Source organism: Mustela nivalis (assembly GCF_964662115.1).
Source record: "Mustela nivalis genome assembly, chromosome: 5".
NCBI classification, from domain to species: Eukaryota; Metazoa; Chordata; class Mammalia; order Carnivora; family Mustelidae; genus Mustela; species Mustela nivalis.
The window spans coordinates 52,126,437-52,153,814 of NC_139024.1; the positions used below are offsets into that span (position 1 = coordinate 52,126,437).

Here is a 27,378-nt window from a genome sequence, read left to right on the forward strand (position 1 = left end):
CTATTTATTAGAGAGAAAGTGTGACATATCAGTGTGGGGAGAGCGGCAGAGAGAAAAAGAGAAGCAGATTCCCCACTGAGCAGGAAGCCCAATGTTGGGCTTGATCCCTGAATCCTGGAATCGTGACCTGAACTAAAGGTAGACACTTAACTGACTGAGCCACACAGGTGGCTCTAATAATTTTCAGTAATTCTTAAGTCTACACCATAGAATGTGTTCTATTCTTTAATTCCTCCATGAGATATTCAACATTTAATAATTACTATATAAAAACTGAATTTGGGGGGCACCTGGATGGCTGGTTAAGCATCTGCCTTCAGCTTGGGTATGATCCCACATTTTGGGATCGAGCCCCACATGGGGCTTCCTGCTGAGCAGAGCGCCTGCTTCTCCCTCTTCCCTCTGCTGCTCCCCCTGCTTGTGCTCTCTCTCTATCAGATAAATAAAATCATTCTAAAAAATTTTTAAACATTTTTTTAAAAGATTTATTTATTTATTTGAGAGAAAGAGTGTTCCAACAAGCATGAGTAGGGGGAGGGGCAGAGGGAGAAACAAACTCCCTGCTAAGCAGGGAGCCCAACTCGGGGCTCAATTCCAGGACCCTAGGATTATGACCTGAGCCAAAGGCAGACGCTTTTAAGGCAGGCACCCCTTTTTAAAACATTTTGATCATCAAAAGTTTTCTCAGTATTTGACAGAAAGTTTTGTTTATACAGATTTAATACTAAAAAAAAAGAGAAGCAACTGAGCTGCACACTGGAGTCATCTGAAGACCTTTGAAAAAGTACTGACATTTAGGTCTCACCCTCCCCAAATCTCAGATTTATTTAATGGGTCCAGGCTGTGGCCCAGACATTAGGATTCTTTTTAAAGATTTATTTATTTGAGAAAGAGAATGGGAGAGGGAGAGAATGCCTAGGGGGTTGGGGGGAAGGCAGAGAGGCAGGGAGCCTGAAGCAGGGCTGGATCTCAGGACCCTGAGACCATGACCAGAACCAAAGTCAAGACTCAGGTGCTCAACCAACTGAGCCACTCAGGAGCCCCCAAACATCAGGATTTTTAAAACAACCCAAGAAGTTATTCCTTCACTTCCAACAGTAACAAATATAAATCAAATCACACTTATGTTGACATGCTACTATTTAGAAAGTCACCCCAAATTCTCATTTATACTGCAGATAGGAATAGGGGAAATATTTCATATTTTGTCTTACACAATTGGGAATTTTTACTGTTCAGGTTATAACTTTGATTATCTGATTTCTTCCCCTAAATTTTATTTATTTATACTGACCATCTGGAGTCCAAATATAAATACTCCAGCTTCTTTTGCATAGCAAAAGAAACAGTTAACAAAACCAAAAGACAACTGACAGAATGGGAGAAGATATTTGCAAACAACATATCAGATAAAGGACTAGTGTCCAAAATCTATAAAGAGCTTAGCAAACTCAACACCCAAAGAACAAATAATCCAATCAAGAAATGGGGAGAGGACATGAACAGACATTTCTGCAAAGAAGACATCCAGATGGCCAACAGACACATGAAAAAGTGTTCCACATCACTCGGCATCAGGGAAATACAAATCAAAACCACTATGAGAGGGGTGCCTGGGTGGCTCAGTGGGTTAAGCTGCTGCCTTTGGCTCGGGTCATGATCCCAGGGTCCTGGGATCGAGCTCCGCATCGGGCTTTCTGCTCAGCCAGGAGCCTGCTTCCTTCTCTCTCTCTCTGCCTGCCTCTCTGCCTGCTTGTGACCTCTCTCTGTCAAATAAATAAATAAATCTTTAAAAAAAAAATCACTATGAGATACCACCTCACACCAGTCAGAATGGCTAAAATTAACAAGTCAGGAAATGACAGATGCTAGTGAGGATGTGGAGAAAGGGGAACCCTCCTACACTGTTGGTGAAAATGCAAGCTGGCGCAACCACACTGGAAAAAAGCATGGAGGTTCCTCAAAAAGTTGAAAATAGAGCTACCCTATGACCTAGCAATTGCACTACTGGGTATTTACCCTAAAAATAAAAACGTAGTGATCTGAAGGGGCAAGTGTACCCGAATGTTTATATCAACAATGTCCACAATAGCCAAACTATGGAAAGAACCTCGATGTCCATCAACAGATGAATGGATAAAGAAGATGCGGTATATATACACAATCGAATACTATGCAGCCATCAAAAGAAATGAAATCTTGCCATTTGCGATGACGTGGATGTAACTAGAGGGTATTGTGCTTAGCGAAATAAGTCAGTTGGAGAAAGACAACTATCATATGATCTCCCTGATATGAGGAAGGGAAGATGCAACATGTGGGGATTGAGGGAAAGGAAAAGAATAAATGGAACAAGATGGGATCGGGAGAGAGACAAACCATAACAGACGCTGAATCTCACAAAACAAACTGAGGGTTGCCGGGGTAGGGGGGTAGGGAGAGGGTGGTGGTGTTATGGACATTGGGGAGGGTATTTGCTATGGTGAGTGCTGTGAAGTGTGTAAACCTGGTGACTCACACACCTGTACTCCTGGGGCTAATAATGTATTACATGTTTATAAAAAAATAAAAAAATTTTGAAAAAAAAATACTCCAGCTTTGATGAGAAATAAGTACAGATAAATGTATCCGCTGTTAATAATAATAAATGTATCCGTTTCTTTCCTTTTTTGTTCATTAATCAATTTCTTGGAGAGATATAAATATATATATATATATATATAATATACACACACACACTTTAACAGAGGCCAGTAAAAGGGCCCTCTGCAGAATTCTTTTACAAAGAAAACTAATGTAAGAAACAACACTGCTAACTTATGTATATGTGTCTTATAGTTTACATTTTTATATATTTTGGGACAAAGCTATCCACATTACCTTTGTTAACAAATCTTAAGATTCTTTCTTTTTTTTAATTTTATTTATTTATTTGACAGAGAGAGAGAAATCACAAGTAGGAAGAGAGGCAGGCAGAGAGAAAGGGGGAAGCAGGCTCCCTGCTGAAGCAGAGAGCTTGATGCGAGGCTCCATCCCAGGACCATGAGATCATGGCCTGAGCCGAAGGCAGAGGCTTAACCCACTAAGCCACCCAGGTGCCCCAAATCTAAGATTCTTTAATTATATTATTATCCATCAAGGTTCAGCTGAATTGTCAATATAACATCAAAAAAACTCAGGAAATGGGCGCCTGGGTGGCTCAGTGGGTTAAGTGTCTGCCTTCGGCTCAGGTCATGATCTCAGTGTCCTGGGATTGAGCCCCACATGGTGCTCTCTGCTCGGCAAGGAGCCTGCTTCCCCCTCTCTCTGCCTGACTCTGCCTATTTGTGATCTCTCTCTCTCTCAAATAAATAAACAAAATCTTTATAAAAAATAAAAACTCAGGAAAGATAAATCAATTACAAGACATATAATTTTTTTAAAAATAGAGAGATCTAACTTTCAGTTAGAGAAATAAGTCACTGGGAAATGTCTATAAAACTAAAGGCATGGGGGGTGGTTTAGAAGTTTGAATTCTAAATAGAAGACAACAAATATTTAATTCTTTACTAAAACAATAAGAGAAAATTATTTCTGGCCATGTTTTCAAATAGGTATCTATGGACTCTCTTTATGTATCTTTACAACAATCTCTCTATGGTATCATTTTTTTTATTAAAATGTTATAGATACACAATATTATTTTAGTTTCAGCCGTACCACATAGTTATTCAGCATTTAAATACATTACAAAATCATTATCACAGTAAATCTAGCTACCATCTGTCACCAGTCGTATTATAAATATTAACTATATTCTCTATGTTGTACATTATATTCCCATATCTGATTTATTTTGGTTTGGGTTCGGGTTTTTTTTTTTTTAATTGCAGTATAGTTAACATTGTTACATTAATTTCAGGAGCACAATATAGCAATTCAACAATTCTAAATATTACTCAAGATAAATGTAATCTTTTTTTTTAAGATTTTATTTATTTAATTGAGAGAGAGAGATCACAAGTAGGCAGAGAGACAGGCAGAGAGAGAGGGGGAAGCAGGCTCCCCGCTGAGCAGAGAGCCGGATGTGGGGCTTGATCCCAGGACCCTGAGATCATGACCTGAGCCGAAGGCAGACACTTAACCCACTTAGCCTCCCAGGTGACCTGATAATTATAATCTTAAATGTAATCTTAATCCCCTTCGCCTATTTCACCCATCCCAGCACCCACCTCCCCTCTGGTAGCCATCTGTTTGTTCTATTTTATAACTAAAATAAGTCTGTACTCCCTCTTGTAAAATAAAGAAAAATTCGTGCGTTAAATTCACCCAAAATAGACCAGATTACTGGCATCTCAATAGTCTAAAACTACCAGGTAAAAAACGTTATTTATGCATTTTGCAACAGACACAATCTTAAAAATCCTAAGAGTAAAATGTTTGGAAAGGCAAAATGTAATTTTTGTAGTAAACACATTTAAATAACTAAAGTAAAAGGGAGCTCAGTTGGTTGAGCATCTGCCTTTGGCTCAGGTCATGATCTCAGGGTCCTGGGATCGAGCCCCACATTGGGATCCCTGCTCAGAGGAGAGTCTACTTCTTTCTCTCCCTTTGACCTTCTCCCCACCACTTGTGCTCGCTCTCTCTCTCTCAAATAGATAAATCTTTAAAAAAAAAAAAAAAAAACTAAAGTAAACTCATAATAGAAGCTCACAGAGCCTTCTCTTTCAAGAAATTTAGAATAAGGTTAAGAGATACAAGGCAAAAGAACAAGAAGAATGGCAGGATCAAAAGGAGAAGGATTTTTGTTTGTTTCTGGTTTTTGTTGGTTAAGCTAGAAAAGACTCTGAGAGGTTCATTCAAATTATTATTTGAATTATATACACCTAATTTGATTATATACACCTAATTACAAGTTTTAAGAAATACTCCCTTTGGGGCGCCTGGGTGGCTCAGTGGGTTAAGCCGCTGCCTTCAGCTCAGGTCATGATCTCGGGGTCCTGGGATCGAGTCCCGCATCGGGCTCTCTGCTCAGGAGGGAGCCTGCTTCTCTCTCTCTCTCTCTCTCTCTCTCTCTGCCTGCCTCTCTGTCTACTTGCAATCTCTCTCTGTCAAATAAATAAATAATATCTTTAAAAAAAAAAAAAGAAAAAGAAATACTCCCTTTTACAAGCTTAAGTGTTTATAGATTATATTATATAATATCTGGGATCTGATTCAAAATAATTTGGGGGGTAGTTTAAGATAATGAAAAAGTAAAATAAGATCAGTCATAAGTTGCTAACTGTTGAATCTGGGTGATAGGCACATGGTGGTTCATAGATCTTTTCTTAATATGCTTATGCTCAATTACTTTTCATTTTTATATATAATTATACACTATTCTCTTTAATGTCAAACTGATGATACTGATTTTACCAGGGTGTATTTTAAGACTTTTCTTAGCAATGATTATACATTAATTGTTGAATTATCTCAATTTCTCAACTGTACATGTGACCACCACAATTTCATATTCAACTAGATGGAAAAAAAGGTGAAAAACAGATGAAAGCTGATCCTAGAGTTCTGGTTCACAGAGTTCAAAAATTTACCCTCTAAGGAATTCTATATGACAGTATCCCTATTATAGCATTAAAAAAAACAAAACAAAAAAAATTTTCTAGTTATAGATTTGGAGGGGAAGGGGGCAGAGGAAAAAGGAAAGAGAGAATCTTAAGCAGGCTCCACACCCAGCACAGAGCCCACAATGTAAGGCTCTATCCCTTGACTCTGAGATCACGACCTGAGCCAAAATCAAGAGTGAGACCCTTAAGTGACTGAGCCACCCAGGTGCCCCATCTTCTAAATTTTTAAATTTCATAATATTGATAGAAAAAAATGAATTCTGAACTAAGAGCCACATGAATTATCTTTTTAGTTCTGCCTTTAATTTAACTGTATGGCCTTCATCAAGTCTCTTAACCTCTCTAAACCTGTTTCTTCAACTTTTTAATGAGGAATTAGAATTAAATTAACTCCAGGGTAAGGTCCAATTCTAACTTTCTAGGCTTCTACATGGCTGGCCTACAGGAAACCTGAACACATTCACAACTCAAGTGGACAATTACCAAGACCAGCAGTTCTCCAAGTCAATGGACCCCTGAAGATCCCTAAGACCGTTTTAGAGAGTCAACAAGATCAAAACTATTTTCAAAGACATTTGCCTTTTTCACTATAGTCATATTTACCCTAATTATGCAGAACCAAAGATAGGTAAAACTTCTACCACTTTAGCCAGAACCAAGACAGTGGTCACTGCACCCAGAGTAAAAGAATGCTGGTTTCACTGAAGGACACTTTTGACTGGCGTGCCCTGTGGCTCAGCTGATTAAGCATCTGCCTTCAGCTCAGGTCATGATCCCAGGATCCTGGGATTGAGCCCCATGTCGAGATCCTTGCTCAGTGGGGAGTCTTCTTCTCTCTCCCTCTGCTGTTCCCCCTGCTTGTGTTCTCTTGCTTTCTGTCAAATAAATAGATAAAATATTTTTTAAAGGGGGGGAGGGGCACTTGGGTGGCTCAGTCAGTTAAGTGTCTGCCTTAGGCTCAGGTCATGATCTCAGACACCTGGAACTGAGTCCCACACTGGGCTCTCTGCTCAGCAGGGAGTCAGCTTCTTCCTCTCCCTCTCCCTCTGTGCTCTCCCCACTCTCTCTCAAATAAATAAAATCTTTTAAAAAAAAAATAATAATTTTGATTAAGCAGTAAAATGTATTAATATTAGTATATCTTGATCCTAAATATATCTTCCTAACATTCTATATGATGAAATAGGAATTGCACATAAAGTACTTCTGCTGTAAAACAAAATAAGATGGTTGTCTCAAGGAAAATACTTGTGTGAATGTCTGAGTTGTAATCCTCAGAATGTTTTTTTTTTCCCCATAAAATACCATGGTTCCTGGAAACACTGACTAACAAATCTTGGTTATTCAAACTTGAGATATTGGCAAATTCGGGATTTATTTTGTTTTTTGAGTAAAGCCTGTCACCTCAAGGAAAGCAACTGACAATATTTGTTGACAATATAATTCAAGTGACAAGCAGAATCTGGGAAAACCTGTAGCTGCCACCTTAACCATAACAGCTTATGCTACTGAAGTTTAAATAGTTAAGACGTTTTTGATGAAATCAAAATATAATTTTTGATATTACAAAAATTGGGGAGATCTACATAATTCAGCAAAAGTGTGTTTCAAAGGACAAATATAATCATGTTATAAAACTATGCATGGGTAAAAGATACATTCAGAGTACAAAATACACCAGCAGATTGTAATATAACAGAGTACAAAAGTTCATTAGTATGATTTAAGATTCCACCTTGGCACTTTAAGAAATTATCACCTGCTGAGTTTTGGTGAGGATCAAAGAAGGATATACACAATTACCTTAAAAGGTACATTACTACTTCCTTCCCCAAGGATTTATCTGTGTAAAGGCCAGATTTCTTCACTTATACTTCAACCAAAAACAACCAAAAGCAAGAAAATTAAATCCAGTTATCTTCTATTAAATTAGACATTATATAAATTTACAAAAATATAAAATAGTGCTATTTTTTCCACAAATCTTTGTCTTGGAAAATAGTTATTTTTCTTTTTGTTAATTTTAAGTAATCTCCACACCCAAAGTGGGGCTTACATTCACAACCCCAAGATCAAGAGTCAGATGTTCTACAGACTGAGCCAGCCAGGTACCCCCAAAACAGTAATTTTTCATAAAATGTCATTTTCTGTTAACAAGCATTTGTCATTTGTATTTACATGGATTAAATAAGTTTTTAATTTCTAAATTTTAATTTCTAACACAGTAAATATTGATATAACCAATATACAAAATCTTTACAGAGTCCTCAACAATTATTAATACAAAAGAATCCTAAAACCTGAGGTCCGCTGATTTACGTAAAATCTTACCAAAACTTTTGCAAGGCAGTTCACATTCTCTAGTCATTCATAATCAATCTAGTGAGAGTAGGGGACAATGAAAAAAGACACACATTTATAACCCGTGATGAATATTATAATACAGGTATAATTCTAAACAGTAAATCTGGGAAAACTATTTTTAAGGATTTAATTCCAACAGTTCCTAAAAGATAGGTAAGACTAAAAGAAAATGAATTCCAGAATAAGGTCTGTTTGAACAAGAGTAGAAAGATGAGAGAAGGGGGACATGTTCAGGGAATAGGTCAATGGGGCTAGAGCATGGCACAGTGGCAGAAGTGTGACAAGTGCTGAAGTGGAAAAGTGAGCCAAGAGGTTAGGCCATGAAGGGTTTCAACCCCACAGTACAAGTTTGGATGCTGAAATGTATTAATAAAGGCTAATAAGGATTCTTATTCAGCAAGAAAATATTACAATCAGATTTCCACTTTGAAACACAGCTCTAATGGCAAAGCACAGGATGGACTCTGCTGTACATGGAGGAAAAGGGCCAAACACAAGATGTGCATGGAAGAAAAAGTAATGAAGGCCGCACTCAGTCAGAGGGAACAGAAAGTGAAGGATGACCTTCCAGAAAGCAGAACAGAGTTTGGCAAGTGAAAGAATATGACAAGAGGGAAAAGATGAGTGAAAATTCTGAACCTTAATAACTAGGCCCATGTGGCTATCATACAGAAACAGAAAGAAACAGAAGATCCAGGTTTCTCAAAGGATGTACAATTGATGGGTATTATGAAATCTGAAGATGTCTGTAAACCATCAGTTTAGAAATGATGGTCAAGTTGATACAGAAAGAAATCTGGGGTAATCTGCACTAAAAAATAAGAATTGCAACCATGGGACTAATATAATTATCAAAAATAAGAACAGAATGAGTAGAGCAAAGTGCCAAGTACAGGAGTTTATGAGAAATGAACAGTAATGGCATGCACAGAGAGAATTAAGCAGTGAAAACAAAACAGGAAAAGTCAGAGACCTGAGAGAACGCATGACCAAAGAAGCTAACAGAAAAGAATTCAAGGAGGATTAGTTGGTGAATAGCTGAACAGGTTTGAAAAGAATAATGATCTAAATGAGGCCACTGGATCTATTAATTACGAGGTTTCAGAGTAGCCTCTGTTGAGTGTTTAGGGCAGAACACAGATTACAATAGCCTCATTAGCATGGCATTAGGTACAGGAAATAAATATTTTACCCAGAGCTACACGAAAGTATATTTTCCAAAAAACAGTTTTCAACCATAATAATTTTTTAATAAAACTATGTCTAAATTTAACTGTTATTTTCAATTTATTTCAGTCACATAAAACACTGATTTTAGCATTAAAACAGAACACCATCATTTACCTAATAAATTTTATGACACAAAAATAATTTCAAAAAATATATATATACTACTATGTTACATATTGACCCTCACTCTACTGCTTAAAAGAGTATTATTCTTAGTCTAGATGGGTCTACGATAGAACATTTAAGGGCAATTCCAACAAACAGCATTTATTTAAGAAAAACCGCTATTACCCAGCCTCTTTTTATTAGTAAATATCAAGCAGAATATGAGATCAATCTTAATTTACACATATTTATATAAAATGTGTATTTAGCCAGACCCAAGTTTATATGAGTAATATATGAAATATATATGTTAACATAATATAGAAAACAAACACTATTCAACAAAAAGATTCTTCCGTTTACAAAAGAAATCATTATTGAAATACTTTAAATAAATAAATAAGAATATTTCCCAGGATATTATGAAATTACAATTTAATTTTTATTTAATTTACATGAAACTTTATAGGAATACATCTGTTTAAAGCAAATTCATGAAGTATTAATAAAAATGTATAGTCAAGGGATTTAAAAATTGTAAAGAATAGTTTAGACACTGTGTGTCCAGAAGGTCTCCCCTCTCATCAGCTGGCAGGGAAAGTTCGAGCACTGTGTGGAACAGCAATCTGAGGCAAGGAACAAAAGAGGATATGATAGAGGAGTTATCTGCTTTGCACTTGAAAGCAGGCAATAGCTCCAAGAGTATCCTGATGCTACCATCCCTTGTTTGGATACAATAGACAGAAGAGATTAATGGTGAAGGGATTTTCAAAGCTTTTAGTCTTTAAAAAGAACACAGAAAAAGGTAACTTAGAGTTCTAAATGGGTCAAAGGCTCTGGATCCAAACCACCTAAAGATATCTCTCAGTTCTGCACCTTACTACTCAAATCAACCTAGGAAATTGTTTCCATCAACATTAGAATGAAATGGGAAAATGACTATAAAACACTTCAAGTGGTGGCATATCACTGGCCCTCAAGAATCATTAGAAATATGCTGTTCTAGGATCATTCTGGATCTGGATCACCCATTCAATCCAACATTATAATACATTAGCACCTTCCAACCCATGACATAAACCTTTCACTGTTCAACTATTCTATCATACTAAAAATACTATGTCAATGTTGTATGCCAAAAAATAGAATGCTAGAGAATAGAACCAAAGTCCATGAAATTCTGGACAAGTTCCAGAATTTAATTTAAATTTAAATTTAAATTAAATTTTTAAAATAGCCCATTTTTGACACATTAACGTTCTTGTATACTACTATCAGGTTAGCCTCATTTTTGCCAATAACTCATTAAAATCACTAAATTAAACAACTGGTCTATAAATTCCTAACTTTGCTGTACCACACCTTCAAAAAAAATGTAGAATGTATCTATGCAATAAAAAATACTGACTAAAATAAATGGGTTTTTTTTTCTGTTTTCTAAAACATCTGTGGTGAAATCTGTCCCATGTTCCAACTCATTCAATTCCCATCCTTCTCTCCCCTCCCAACCACGCCTGATAGAAATTCTTTCTCAAACTAATATAAACCTCCTCAATTTGCCATTGAATACACGATGCCTACTTCTACACTAAGCATTCATCTGTTTTTCCCCAACATCTCATTGGCCAAAACAGCCGTAGTTTTGTTTGAAATCTCAAACAAAAGGATTAAAGATACATAAAATCTACTGCTCTCAACTTCAATCATGGACAGGAAGAGCAGAGAAGCTAATACATTCCTCTTGAAAACACATACACATGAATACACTTTGTTCTTCCCCAAAATACCAAAAGGGTAACAGACAGCAAATCATGCCCACAAACCAAAACACAGTTGTTTCATCTAATTTTAGAAAAAAAATAACAAGGAACTGAAGAAAATTTCTCTTTGGAATAACTCAATCCTCAAATCAGGGAAATTCAAAGAGCATAACATGGAAAAACCAACAGCCTCAATTCTCCCCTTCAGGATACTAATTCTATCAGCACCAAATGAAAACAAAGAGTATGTTTTTAGAAGATCCCAAAAAAGTATGAAATCTCTTTCTCAAGGAAAAAAAAGACCATTTAGAGAGAACATATCTAAATGTATTATTTCAAGCACAGGTGTTCTGTGATTTACCTCAAACCGGTTTCTTTTTATATCATATTCTTTTTTTTTTTTTTTCCTTGAGTAGGCTCCACACCCAGCTTGGAGCCCAAGACCCTGAGATCAAGACCTGAGCTGCAATCAAGAGTCAGACACTTAACTGATTGAGCCATCCAAGAGGGCCCCATATTCTTTTACAGTCAAGCTTGTAAACTTATTTGTTTAAAAAAAAAAAGACCAGGGGCACCTGGGTGGCTCAGTGGGTTAAAGCCTCTGCTTTAACATGATCCCAGGGTCCTGGGATGGAGCCCTGCATTGGGCTCTCTGCTCAGCGGGGAGCCTGCTTCCTCCTCATCCTCTGCCTGCTTCTCTGCCTACTTGTGATCTCTGTCAAATAAATAAATAAAATCTTAAAAAAAAAAAAGGTCTTTTCTTATGAAAGACATGTACTCTTTCAAACCAAGACTAAGTTCAGAAACCTCGCTAAGGTATAACAATATATTAATAAAAGGGTTTTATGTTAATAGACTTGGGTTATGTTTCTCATTGGGTTATATGGATCATAAAAGTTCCTAAGGGGAGCCTGGCTGTGTCAGTCAGTAGAGCATGCAATTCTTGATCTCCAGGTCATAAGCTGGAGCCCCACATTGGGCACAGAGATAGATTACTTAAAAAAAAAAAAAAAAGTTCCTAGAATAACTGTCCAATTAGATGAGAAAGTGAATGAATTTTTTTCTAAGTATGTATAACATAAGCAGACTCAGCATTTTTGAGATGTATCACAGGTCCCAAAGTTATTTAAACTACACCAAGGAAATGCTGAAAATTCCCAAAGGTTCTAATCAATGCCCTATTTATTCTCCACATTTATTCTCCACCTGCTCCATCAAACCCCCCACCCCTCCTATGTATGCTCTGTTCCTGCCCTGGGAAGATGAGCCTGCATAGATCACCACCTAGGCTCCGCAGGTGGGTTCCAGCAGTGCAAGCCAGTGTACAAGACCCAAAGACGGAGGAGAGGTCATGGAAGTTCCCCCTCCTCTCCCTGCTTGACTGTCTCAAAGCCACAGTTCCCTGGGGCCTTCCTCCCCAATGCCAGCTCTCAACTCTCAGTTTTGGTAATCTCTGGAGTATTAACGGCTTCTCCACCATTGCTATTCCCTGGGTGCACCCCCCCCCCAACCCTTGTTTGTTCTCTAACCTCTATAATCTCTTCTTTTGCACCAACCAGGATGAAATCTCTTTCCTGCTGGGAGCTTGCCTGATGAAGCTAACAATACCAAAGCTGGTTAATTCAAAACAGTACATTATCTAAAGAAATCCAATTTAAACATTTTAACAAGGTCTTAAGATCTATTCAAGTACTACCTATTACTATTTGTATAACTTTAAAAATTAAATATAACTAGCTCACTTCTAAATGAAGCTTGTTAAAAGCTGAAAACTCATTACAATTAAAGTTAGGTGTGCAATTTAACATTGCTCCTCTCAAAGATAAATGCTTATAAACCCCAAATAAACTTAATACACACACACACACACACACAAAATCAAGGAAGGGATTCCGGTAACTGATATTTCACTTTCTTCTACCATACACTGCCTGGTTAATCCAAACACTTTTTGTTGTTTTACTGAAGCCTTCCCAGGCATAGGATAAAGAAAAGTTTTAAACCAGTGCTTCTCAAATTTTGGTGTGCAAGTAAATCAACCAAGAAACTTGTTAAACGCTAGTGCCCAGGCCTCACCCACACCCTTCTGACAAATGTTTTTACCAGTTCCCAGATAATTATGATTAACACTACACTTCAAAACTTCTTCAATTTGGCCAACTTTAAGATTCCACCGAAATCTCCAGGACACTTTATTCTTTTTGAATAAACATTCCACATTAAACATGGCCAAAGAAACCAAAAAACAAAAACACAGTAACAATAATAATGCACACTAACTACACATCACAGTGATATGTGCTTCACATGTATTATCTAATTCCTTCCCCACAAGAACCACACCAGGTAGGTAACAGGTAGGTAACACTGTTACCTCCATTTTATAGATGGTTTCAGCTCAGGTAGAGATCACAGGGTCATGAGAAAACTGAAGCCCAGAGACACTAAGTAATCCAACTACAGTAGTGACTGGCAAAACCAGAATCATCTCAGGTCTGCCAGTCCCTCTTATCTACAAGCTGGGTAAGCAAGCACTTGTATATAAATGCAATTCTGCAGTTTCAGGACTGCCACAAAAAGGATTACGCCTAAGGACCAAGCAGTTCCACAAGCAATAATCATCCCCATCCACTCCCTCCCCACAACAAGCTCTCTTGACTCTCCACCCATCACTCACCAAGGCCTTCCACCTACACAGTATGCCATCCCATACTGATAGGACATCACAACTCCGTGTGTATATCAGTACTCCTCTACTCCTACCTACTACATGCTAAGTACATCCAAATTCCATCTTCATCAAGTACTGGCTATGAGCTTGAGCAAATTTAACATCTTATGCCTCTGTTTCCCAATCTGTAAATTGTGGGTCATAATGTCAAATGCACTAAAGTAAGTCATGTAGTGATTAACTGAGATAATGTACACAAAGTACTTGCTTGACACACAAACACATAGCAAAAACTCAATAAACAATAGCTGCTAACATATCAATCCTATATTCCCTTTATCTCAGCCTTATGTTCCTGAGACTTGGATGAAGACGGAACATACTCTTACTTATAAGGAGCAGACTGGTAACAGTGAACTGAAGGCCAGGAGTAGAATATTTTTGAGTAAATAAGTCTTTTAGTAACCCTCAAATTCTACCACTTTGACAACTATCCATTTCCCAACTTTAGGGTCAGCCCTGTTGATTACATTCTAGTAATAAGAGTCTATAATTTAACTTAATTCAAAACAACAATAAAATATCACTCAGCACAGGAACTTGGTCTTAATTTATCACAGTATCATTAGCACTTAGAACTGTACCTGGTTCATGGCAGACACTCAAATATTTGTCAAATGAATGAAGGCATAAAGATACCAATGCAGACACACATTAGCTCATTAGTGAATCTTTACAAAAACAAGCATAATTATCAGGTCAATACCAATGTGTCAAGTAACAAAAGTTATTTTCAAAATTCCCCCAGAATATTTTTCTCCTTTTTTTTTAAGAGCAAAACTGCGTGTGTGCGTGTGTGTGTGTGTGTGTGTGTGTGTTATAAAAACATAAATCCAAGCAGGCAATGAAATAAACATATTTTTTTAAGTGTCCTATCCTGGGTTCTCTTTCCTAGAATTTAGTAAACAGTTAAAGTTTAGACTGCTCTTCTGAATGCTATGAGGTCTCCATCTTATAACCAAGTTTCTGTAGTTCAGCTCCTGATTGGAGAAGTTATCATCTACATTGTCTTCATCCCAATCATCCTCCCAGACATTTGCACCTTCATCTTTACCTAAACCAGCCCAGGGAACTCCTTGAACTCACCATCTTCCTCCAAGAGACCCAAGTCTACTACCTGCATTTTTTCTGACACAGCGACCATCCCCTCTGAAAACCCCCCAGGCTGAGAGGAAAGTTGGAACTCTGACTTTTCCTCACATAAGACACCAATGCTGCCTCTGAAGTCAGCTTTTTTTTTTTTTCCAGAGTTCTTTCTTTTTATTTACCTTTTTTTAAAAGACTTTATTCATTTATTTGACAGACAGAGATCACAAGTAGGCAGAGAGGCAAGTGGGGGCGGGGCGGGGAAAAGCAGACTCCCTGGATGTGGGGCTCGATCCCAGGACCCTGGGATCATGACCTGAGCCAAAGGCAGAGGCTTTAACCCACTGAGCCATCCAGACACCCCTCCTTTCTTTTTTAAAACAAACAATGGGCTTTCCTTTAAAAACTCTCCAACCAGGGGTTCTGGGTGGCACAGTGGGTTAAGGGACAACTCTTGGTTTCAGCTCAGGTAGAGATCACAGGGTCATGAGATCAAGCCCTGCAGCAGCTCTACACTCAGCCCAGAGTCAGCCTGAGATTCTCTCTTCCTCTCCCTTTGCTATCCCTCCCCAAACTCATTCACCTGCATATGCACGTGCATGCTCTCTCTCACTCTAAAATAAAACAATCTTGAAAAACTCTCCAATGGGGGCGGGACCTCTTCAACCTCAGCTCCATTAATCTACTAAAAATGCTAAAGGAGCCCCATAATAATGCATCCTGCTCATCTCCTACCTTATATTCAAACAAGAACAAAAACAAACCTAGTAAGTATTTAACAATTATCACTTTAGTGATGCTGACTTTTCATAATTTTTGGAACCATCCAAATTGAAGCAACAAAATTAAGTAACTGCTCATTAAGAGGTTAACCCTAACTAACACCCAGAAGATAACTGTGATCTACTATGGGAATACACAGAAGTTCCCTTCTTAGCTATGTTTCTAAGCAGCCACATAAGTAACCTTGAACAGGCACTTAATTTTTTTTGCCAACATTTTATCATCTGCAGAATAAGAGTAAGTTTACCACATCTACTTCAACAAGGTGTTTTAAGGACCAAAGATACAAAAAATGATTTCCAGAACAATAGAGTGCCATACAAATGTAAGTTGTTAAATCTGATATAAATATCATCAGATTTTAAATGGGTATTTCCATTCATATTTCTTTTTATGTCTCCGTCACTCTTTATATTTCCTAGATCCAAAGATCTGCCAGTAAAAAGTTCCCACCTACAGTCATATTTCAAACAGACTAGGCCCTCAGTAAATATTGTTGAAAAAGATGTTCATCCACATATAATAGAAATTCTAAGATTCTGCTCTATGCAATACCTTACCTTGTAAAGGTTAAGCAGCAGGTTACTTTCAAGTAAAATAACAAGTGATGTAACTCACATAAAAGATGCTTGTGGTTTTGTCAAGAGCACCGCCTTCCTTTGTGCACATTACTCAGCCTGGATATAAATATTCACCTATGTGAATATCACCCAAGGAATGTTCCTCAGTATTTTGGTTTCACTGGTGGCATGCCTTCTGTACAGAAAAGTACTTCCCTTCTCTTTAACCCTAGCAAATTTTCTAAAGATGTCTGAGTTGTTCTTCTGGTTTTACAGTCTATGCTTCAGTACTTACAGGGAGAACTTTTTGTGGACTTGTGGTCATTTCCTAAATTACCATGTATTTCTTATACTAAATATGAAAAGTTTTCTTTCAAGACCATGAACAGAAAAAAAATTCTCACACTCATATTTTAAGATTACAGATAGTCCAATTAAATTTGTCAAATAAAAGTATAGCTGTTTCAAACGACAAACTTCCTGGTTCCTCTGAATATTATATAATTCCTCAAAAACAGAATTCAAGCTTATTTGACCTTAGTTAGTTCTTAATTATCTACACATACATACACACACACATGCAGATGTCTTATAGATATCCATTAATAATTTATATTAAGCTCTTGGATGATAAATTTTGTATTACAGTTGAATATGAGTATCCTTGAGATGCAACATTCCTTAGAGTTCAAACCAAATAATGAAATACCTATAAATGTAATCACCCAACTCAGCCTTCTTACCATTTTTCTTCTCCTTTACCCAACTACATTCTACTGCTGAAATGACTCCTACTTTGTGACAAAAGATGGACTTTGTATACTCATTTTTGTCCTTTGTGTCTATTATACCTCAAGGGACATTCCTGAAATAAACATAGGCCATAAAAAATTGTCCTAATAGTACAGCTGAAAATAGTACAGGTAAGAATTTAGTCATATTTTGAAAACAAGCCCCCTCACAAGGATTACAAAGTTAATTGTGCAGTATTTTTAAAAGATAGCTATTTCATTTATGGACAACGTTCTCTTATTGGAAGAAAATATAAAGTTCTATCTGAAACAAAAAGACTACTATTTATTTTATCTACAATGAAAACCAGTGTTACATTACAGCTTAATTCTAACTCCTATAAATCCATCAAAATAAAAAGTGCACAATTTGTATAATATTCTGGAATTTACATCAGAAATGAGAAAGCAACACCCTATCACTGTCAAAGTTGTCAACTTAAGAATGAAAAAAAGCAGAAAATTCAACATCAGTTTCAGAACCACATTCATGACCTTTATCATCCTCACTCCTATGTGCCTTCTTCAAGTTACATTCTTTAACACAATACCAGTTCTGCAAGTTTATTTGAGCAGTCTACCAAATGAACTGAGATCAAGGCAACCTGGTCTGGTAGAAAAGACAGGGCTTCATGGTCAGAAGTCTTAGGTGTGAATCCAGACTTTGTTCCTCTGGAGTTGTAAGACGTTGAGCAAATATTTAATTCTCTAAGCTTAAATTTCTTCATATGTAAAAGGACAAGACCACCAACCTTGAAAATTATTTTATAAATCAAATCCCTCAGTTAGTGTTCTGAGTAAGGCAGATGCCTAATACAGGGGTAATGATCTTATACTATTCAAGTTCAGAAATTATTATGAAGTACCTCATTAAGGGGATCAAAATTATTAAAGCTGTAATATCTTTTTCAATCTTCTACTGAAAATGTTCTAATATACAAAAATGAAAAATTCAGAGAGGTTAGAAATCTTTTTAAAACTGACATTTTTAAATATCAAAATGAAGCTTCAATTATCAACAGTGAAAACGGGTTCATTTTCCATAAAATGTTTTGGGTGTTTATATTTATTTAAACTTCACATGGTCAAAAATTTTAAAACTTTCTGAAAAGAGCTGTACTTTAGAACCCAGAGACAGCCCAGTTATCTAAACAATGGGCTACATGATACACCACAGTCTCCAGGCAAAGTCACAACAGGATGAGAAAAGAGCCTTCAGTCTCTCTCAGATTTCCTGGCCACTGTTATTTTAAAACTTGATCACATAAACATAAACAGAGGGAAAAGATGCACTTCAGATAAGTGCAATGGGTTATGATTTACGATCTCTGTTTTAATACCTTGTATTAATTTACATTTTTATTTGTAATTGATGTAATTTTAAAAAAGCTCTTGTTCAGTAGCACCTATATAAACATAATGTAATTTACACTACATTTTTCTTGCTCGTGTTTCTAGACCCTAATGAAGAATATATGTATATTACAGTTTTATATAATGTATACTTAGAGTTTTTAATCATGATAATCTTATTAAAGTCATTCATCACTTCTGTTACTCCCTTTTAAAATGTCTTTGAAAACGAAAATGTAACTCAAACTGGGAGAACAATATGTCGCATAAAATATACAAACGCAATAGGCAAGTCTAAGACTAGAACGACTTCTGTTTACCACTGTGGGTATAATTCCTGCACAACTTCAGATACTCAAAATGAGCTGGATATTTAAAAGTCAATGAGTTATTCTGAACGGCTGCATTGTTTCAAGCTCTGGCTATGGCCCAGTTTGTAATATTTCTAAAATTAATGATAAAAAACACTAACGTAATTTTTCCACTAATCAGTTTCCAACTGTAAAACCACAGCTCAACATATCTATGAAGTTTAGTTAATTTGTACAGATTTGCTGTTTTGGCTGCCAACCTTTGTACCATGACCATTCCAGCCCAAGTCCAAGATTCACATTTTATGGTGTGAATAGTTTCAAGTAAATCTTAAGAATTTCTAAAACTCTCAAACCCTGACTATATTATTAAGATATACTGCATCTACACCACCAGAGCATAACAGCAAATGGAACTTTTGCTTAGCATGTATAGCGATCTGTGAAGTTGGGACGGTGTTCCTAGTTGTTCACTAGTATCTGTAGATTAGGATGCAAGCATTCCTCCACCACAACTTTATGCCAGATAAAATATCACCTGTTTTCTTAAACTGTATAGAAATGGTATTTCTGACACGGATATTCTAGCAATAACCCTACCAAATTATTTTCTACTTAATAATACCTTGTTCCGGAATTGGAGCATTTTAATGGTTTTAAGAAGTTTGCGGAAATTAACAAATTTTTTAAAAAGCGCTTGTTCAGTTGCACCTATATAAATTAATATACTCAAAGTACTAGACAACCTGAAAACTAAAATTACAGCCTGGTCTCCTACATGATTAAACTATTACTTTAATAGTGGCCGTCACCTGATCCTCATAGCTCAGAACGGCCCTATTCCTACACTGAATTTTAAGCTTGTTTACTTAAGAGAAAACTATCACGGAGTGTCAAGTCTGAGTGGGTCACCTGAGAGCTCTGCTTCTAACTAGGAGCGAGAGTAGATACACAAAGGTATCTTGGTGACGATAAACCCACGAAAGGGGACTCTCATTGTCCTGTGGAAATGAGAACCAGCCCTGGCACTACGGCGAGCAGCCGGCCGGGCCCACCCATCACCTGCTTCACCCGAGGCGTCCTCGGGAGGTGAAACTAGCCGTGGGCCCCCCGGACTGCCCGAAGAGGCCCCGAAGCAGGGCGCGCCGCCGGGGCAGCGAGGCCTGACGCCGACGCCCCGAAGCAGGGGCACCGCGTCACTCACCGGTGCGGAGGCGAAGGCAGGTGCGCGCCGCAGCGAGGCAACCTGTGGCCGGAGAGGTGAAGGGCGGGGGTCAAAGGTGATGAAGTTGAGCGAAAAGCGGGCGACGTGGACAAGCTCGGAGACGGGGAGGCGGCGACCGGGATCCTGCTAGCTTCCTGCTCGGACAGATCCCGGGTCCGTCTCCGCCCGCCGGCCGGCGCCCAGCAGAGTCCCCGGCCCCGGCGCGCGCACGTCACGGCTACGGAGCGCCCAAAGGGGCGGGGGCGCCGCGGGCCGGGGCGGGCCGATCGGGCGCGCGGGTACTCGGGCGCGCGCTCCAAGAGGGGGCGCCCGGCGCCCGCGGCCGCCCCGCCTCTCGCTCGCCCCCCGCCCGCGGCGCAGAGCCTCCGGGGCTGAGGTGGGCGCGCTAACGCGGGAGAAGAGGCCGCCGCGGGCGCAGCCGATAGTCCTTGTTCCTCCGGCTGCGAGATGGCCTTCTTCGCCGCCGTGGTCTCCAGCCGATGCAAAGCAAGTTCTCTGCGGTCTGGATGCGGTGACCGCGCAGTCCGGCAACAGCAAGAGTCTGTTCTCGGAGGGAGACAGTTGTTCAGGCAGCGGGGCGAGGACCCCGCGTTCTACTAGAGGGCGGGCGGGAACGACGCGGCGGTGTTGCGGAGGGGAGAACCGCTGCGAACTAGGTTCCGGTCCGGGTCGCGGGGCGCTGGGCGGCGGGGCGGCGGAGCAACCTTGTTATTCTGCTTTGGGTAGCCAAGGGTCTTGAGATGGACATTTTGTATTTCTCTGGCCCCCGGACCGCATTTACTTACTAGAACCCGATCTTTTCTGTCGTTTAAATTTTACTGTTTTTTGTAAGTGACTTACCTGTAAATCATATTTGAAAATTAAATATGAAGTAGCTGTGCAAAATTGAATTAGGTGATGAAAACGCACGTCGCTTTTACAACGAAAAGGAGCCTGAGAAAAGGAATTGGTAAGGATTGATTGTAATGCTAAATGTCTCCAGTGAAAAAGGGTACCTAAACAGGAGAATTATACTTTTTTCCTCAGCATTTCTGAGTAGCAACTAGGAAACTGGACGAAATTTACAGGATTCTGATGACAACTTTCAGATACTCAGTTTTTCCCCAGTTCTTTTGGTGGGAAAGGTAAGTTATGGTGAGGTATTTTAGCATACGACTAAAACAAGAAAGTACTGCGCATAAAACAGGGAAGTAAGAAAGAGGAAGAGAAACCAGGAAAGGAAATAATTTACAGCAATCTCAGAAATTTAATTCCTGATTGCCAAGAGGTAAATCTTAAGAATATAAAATTACATTTCAAAACAAACTGGAAAAAAGAAACAATAAGGAGAGAGAAATTTCAGTTCACTGCTTTGACTTCATTTTGGATTTAAGATTAAAAGGCAATGGCAGGGGCGCCTGGGTGGCTCGGTGCGTTAAGCCGCTGCCTTTGGCTCAGGTCATGATCTTAGGGTCCTGGGATCGAGTCCCGCATCGGGCTCTCTGCTCAGCAGGGAGCCTGCTTCTCTCTCTCTGCCTGCCTCTCCATCTACTTGTGATCTCTCTCTGTCAAATAAATACATAAAATCTTAAAAAAAAAAAAAAAGGCGATGGCAGACCAAAGGCAGCTGATATACTTTATTGTAATAACTTGGTTTTTTCTAACTCTCCTTTTTCCGCACTTCCATTACTGAGTCCCTTTGCTTCAAGCTCCATATCTCTCCAGTGTATCCAATTCTTCCAAATAGCCACTACCATTATCTTATTTCAAGCCACCATCATTTCAGATGTTTCATACTGCTTTAGCCACCTAACCATTTGACCAGGCTGCAATCCCAGTCTCTACATTGCCACCAGGTTTATATTTTATAAAAGTCTATGAACTCCTCTCTTTAAACTCCTATAGTGACATTCTACTACCCTTAATATAAAATTCAAATTAATTAAGATGTGTTATGCGATCTTTATACTGTTTTTGTTTAAGAAGCACGGAGGGATTTCTCTTCCTTTTTCTCTTAGTTGAATTTTAATGCCTTTTCATTGTTCCTCAGTTCATCATTGTCCTAAACCTCACAAAGCTGTCCTAATCCAGGCTTCTTACGTATTTTTTTTAGATTTTATTTATTTATTTGACAGAGACAGTGAGAGAGGGAACACAAGAAGTAGGGAGAGTGAGAGAGGGAGAGGGAGAAGCAGGCTTCCTGCTGAGCAGTGAGCCTGATTGGGAGGGGAGGGGGGCTTGATCCCCGGACCCTGGGAACATGACCTGAACCAAAGGCAGATGATTAACAACTGAGCCACTTAGGTGCCCCCTGCCCCCTAATCCATGCTTCACAGTTACTTGCCTGTCTTTGGAATTATTTGCATTTTGAAACACTGTCTTAGCCCTGCTTACCTATCCAATCTCATTTCCATCCACTGCCTTTCTCCATTTCTTGTACTTTACATAAGACATTTTGAAGTGCTGATGTGTTCAGAAAAGACAGTTATGCCTTTTATGACATTGGAGTGTTGCCAGGCTAAATCCAATGAATCCTTCAGAACAAAACCTATTTGTGCCCTCTAAGTTTTCCCAGGACACCTGGCTGACTCAGACAGAAGAACACGCGGCTTCTGATCTAAGAGTGGTGAGTTCAAGACCCACCTTGCATGTAGAGGTTACTTAAATAAAAAAAGTAAACTTTAAAAAAGGAAGAAGTAGTTTTCCTTAATCTCCATATCCAAAACTTAGGTGCAGTTTGGTAGTCTTTTTCACCTCTCTCTCAGGACTCATTGCATATATCTCTTCCAACACTTATTTCACTATTTCACATACTGCTCCATTTTCACACATATGTTGACGAGATTAATTGTGACTGAAAACTGGAATAACGTGTAGATTTTGTCAACTATCAGCCTGTGAGGAGTCCTCTGTGTGAGGTGCGGTGGTATACTTGTGAAATTCTCACTGTGTATGGGTGTATGTATGAAAGAGTGTACTTTCTTTTTCCTGTAAATATCTTTTGATATCCATTTGTGTCAAATCCCAATGAATGTGTCTTTGGAAAATATAAAAAAAAAAAAATTCTTCTATTTGGAAGAATTGGATACTTTACTTAAATACGTATCCCCCCAACTGAACATAGCATCTGAACTCTTCACATTGGCTCTGCTCATTCTAGTCTATTTTCTCTCCACTCCTAGAGTTACCTCTCCTCTTAAATCTGATTATGTCATCTCCTCTACCAAATCCTGATGGCTTTCAGATCAGTTAAAACTCATTTATATCCTTCACAATCCTGAACATATCCTAGTCACTGCAATGCAGACATGCCCAGTCCTTTTATAATGCTCCTCTTAGCTGTCAAAACTCAGTCTGTTATTTTCTTTGTCCTTACTCTGGTATAATTTGCTTTTCTTTTCTCTGTTTTCCAGAGCACCCACTTCATACCTATACTGTAACATTTAATTAAGTGGTATTATCATTCCATTTTTATATTTTTTTCCCTCTGTAACAACTCTCTGAAATACTAAGCTCTTTAATTAGAAATTTTGCCTGTTATTTTTTTTTTCCTAGAGATTAGCACAATGCCTGGCTCATTGAATTAAAATAACTGCTGAAATGTATTGAATGCTGTGTAACAGCACTATACCAAGCACTTTACATAAATCATTCCAATAAATTCTTGGCGACCTATGGGGTAATACAATGAGGATATGCTTTTTGCCTGCCTAACTTCTTAATTCCCATTATATTTTTTGAGAAGTCTTGATTTTTTTTAAATGTTATTTATTTATTAAAGATTTTTTATTTTGTCATAGAGAGAAAGTGGGAGGCGGAGGGAGTAGCCGGCTCCCCACTGAGCAAGGAGCCTGATTCCAGACTCAAGGACCCTGGGATCATGACCCAAGCCAAAGGCAGATGCTTAATTGACTGAGCCACTCAGGCATCCTGAGAATTCTTAATTTTGAGTCTTGGTGGGAGCAGGGCCCACCTCACTTTGGAAACTGAGTCTGGCCAAGGTCCTTCTCCACACTCTCTGGCAACTATGGCATAGTGATGACATGAGACCTAGGTTAATTCAGTTGGATGCTCTCACCTGAAACTTGATATCTGGACAAAATGATGCAAAGATGCAGAGATAGAGATAATTCACAGTGGTGTAGATAATTGTGGCGACCCTGACAGTACTGACAGTGACATCCTAAATGAATGGCTCTACACGTCTTGCACACCAGTTCTCCATCATCCCCAGTGATTGTGAGCTACATGATACTTGTCCAATACATTCTTCTGGATGAGTTAGCCAGAGTTTGTTTCTATTGTTTTCAACCAAGAACCCCAAATAAGGTTCTATCATTATTCCTATCTTACAAAAAAGGAATAAACAGGTGCTCAAGTGTTTATTTAATGAATAAGTGAGATATTTGCAATACTATAACTTCTAAAAGAAGTATTTATCATTGCTCAGTTATTAGTGAGTTTGCACAAATAGTAATCATCTGGAATTGTAGGTAAATAAGTTACAGGAAAGAAGCAGATCCCTAAGGAGATAGACTTGGGATTTTTTTCTTAGGATATATCTGCGCCCATCCTCATACATCAACATCTGTATCTCCAGTACTTTATCATGAAAAGCTAATGTTTGGTGATTCCTGTAAAATCATAAATGATTTTGTTAAGAAGACTGAATGATGTTTTAAACATCGTTCCTGAACTTACTCTAGAAAGAAAATGGCCCAATATATTTTAGAAATATTTTCAGTATAGGGTGCCTGGGTGGCTCAGTGGGTTAAGCCGCTGCCTTCGGCTCAGGTCATGATCTCAGGGTCCTGGGATCGAGTCCCACATTGGGCTCTCTGTTCAGCAGGGAGCCCGCTTCCTTCTCTCTCTGCCTGCCTCTCTGCCTACTTGTGATCTCTCTTTCTGTCAAATAAATAAATAAATAAATAAAATCTTTAAAAAAAAAAAAAAAGAAATGCTTTCAGTATAAAAGACTAAAATTAAAGCTGTAATGTCATTTATCAATAGATATTTTGTCTGATTTTTTTTTTCGTGGAGTCCAACTTGGGACTTGAACTCACGACCCTGAATTCAAGACCTGAGCTGAGATCAAGAGTTGGACACGTAAGTGAGCCCCAGTAGATGCTTTAAAAATTTTTTCTTAACCAGATCACCATAATTTTTTTTTATTTGTTATATCTCCTGGAAATTTCCATAACAATGGTTTCCCTTATTTAAACCCCCTACTAGTTTTTCCTGAACTGTTCTAGCAGCATTATAATTAAAACTGAAACAAAAGCACAAGTATGACCAAAGATCATCACCTTAAAACACTTAACAAATACCTTAAAAAACAATTTTTCAAGGGCACCTGGCTTGTTTAGTCAGTAGAGTATACAACTCTTGATATCAGGCTTTTATGTTCAAGCTCCACATTGGGTGCAGAGATTACTTAAAAATTACATGATTTAAAAAAAAAAAAAGTCAGTTGATGGGTGCCTGGGTCGCTCAATTGGTTAAGCAATTGCCTTCAGCTCAGGTCATGATCCTGGTTCCAGGATCTAGTCCCTCATCAGGCTCCCGGCTCCCCCAGGAGTCTGCTTCTCCTTCTGATCTTCTCCCCTTTCATGCTCTCTCTTTCTGCCTCTTTCTCTCAAATAAATAAATAAAATCTTAAAAAAAAAAAAACAAAAAAACAACAGTTGAGCTCTCGGGTCACGATCTCATGGTCTTGAGATTGAGCCCCACTACAGGGCTCCATGCTCAGTGGGGAGTCTGCTGGGGTTCTCTATCTCCCTCTTCCTCTACCCCTCCCTTGACCCCTGCACATGCTTTTTCTCTCTCTCTCTCTAAAATAAATAAATATTTTTTAAAAAAATCTTCCATCTGGGGCACCTGGGTGGCTCAGTGGGTTAAAGCCTCTGCCTTCGGTTCAGGATCCTGGGTTCGAGTTCCGCATCAGGCTCTCTGCTCAGCAGGGAGCCTGCTTCCTCCTCTCTCTCTGCCTGCCTCTCTGCCTACTTGTGATCTCTGTCAAATAAATAAATAAAATCTTTTAAAAAAAAAATCTTCCATCTAATTTGCAATACGCAGTGATCTTCAGTTCAATTCCATAATTTGAAAAGAGACAAAGAAGAGTCGGTTATTTTTCCCAGACTTAAATCGGTCTGATATAACCTAACCAAATTGTAGAAATTAAAAAAGCAAATGAATGAAGGCATTCTGGAAGTGCAGAATTATGTTTAAATTATGTGTAGATGAAGTGAATAATGTGAGAAGGAAACCGGTTCCAGGCCTGTGACCCATGTAAGTCATTTAATCTCACTGAGACTCAATTTACTCATCAATAAAACAGCAATGATAATAATACCTCCTGCAGAGGGAAAAGACTAAGACGATGCAAAAATGAAAGCATTTTGCAAACTAAAAAGAGGTTTACAAATATTATGCTATCCCACCAATAGGTAATGTAAATGAATACATTTAAAAGAATACATTCATGTATAATATTGAATTTGCTACATGCTAGAAAAGTTTGTAAATATATATATATAGTAAACATATTTGAGCAAAAAAATCTTTAAAAATCAATGCTAAAACTTATTGAAATTAACTTGTTTTAAACAGAATAGTACAATAAGTCATAGAATTTCTTTTTATATTGTTTTGATGAAATCTGAATATTAAAAAATTCATAGAAACTTATATAAAACATCTAACTTCTAAAACTTTTTCCTAGTCTACAGAAATCTTCCTGCTGTAGTTTAGGAATATAATGAGAAACGCAGTTGAATATCTGTATTTCTTGCGTATTATAAGTAAATGATTTACACTTGAATTTATAGATATTACTTAATTTTAAAAATTAAACATACAATTTAAGAAGCTTTGAGAAAGTAGAAAAACAAGACTGCATTAAATTTTGAGGCAGGAGGGGCGCCTGGGTGGCTCAGTGAGTTAAACCTCTGCCTTTGGCTCGGGTCATGGTCTCAGGGTCCTGAGATTGAGCCCCACATCAGGCTCTTTGCTCAGCAGGGAGCCTGCTTCCCCCTCTCTCTGCCTGCCTCTCTGTGTACTTGTGATCTCTCTCTCTCTCTCTGTCAAATAAATAAATAAAATCTTCAAAAGAAATTTTAAAGCAGGAAACCATAAATAACGTATGTTATAAATAGAAGATCTGCATAAAGAATTCAGTGTCACAATTCAGAAAGTTCCATTCTCCAAAGCCTACATAAATAGTCCAGAAAATACACCAAAAAATTAGTGGTGTTTAAAATCTGCAAAATTATATGTTTATAAAGCCCTAATTGCTTATAAGTTAATCATTTTCAGTGATTGGTTGGTTGATTCTTATTTAGACATTATCATTAATATGATCAACCCTCAGATTGGACTTAATGTCCACTAGATATTTTGTGCAGATCTTTATGTTAGTACACTTTATATTATACTGAATGTTTTATGTACAAGGCTGTGAGCTTGTTGAGATCTTACCTAACTTTGGACATCCAG

At 38.2% G+C, this 27,378-nt stretch overlaps 1 protein-coding gene across 1 annotated transcript in view; it reads right to left on the reverse strand.

Annotated features, from left to right (window-relative positions):
* The window catches only part of MYO6 (myosin VI), a 150,351-nt gene extending 130,236 nt beyond the window's left edge, over window positions 1-20,115 (reverse strand). The window contains exon 1 of the mRNA XM_082730308.1: window positions 19,885-20,115. The gene's annotated coding sequence lies outside the window, so the exon portion shown is untranslated. The remainder of the gene's footprint in view (window positions 1-19,884) is intronic.
* Window positions 20,116-27,378: the final 7,263 nt, after the last annotated feature.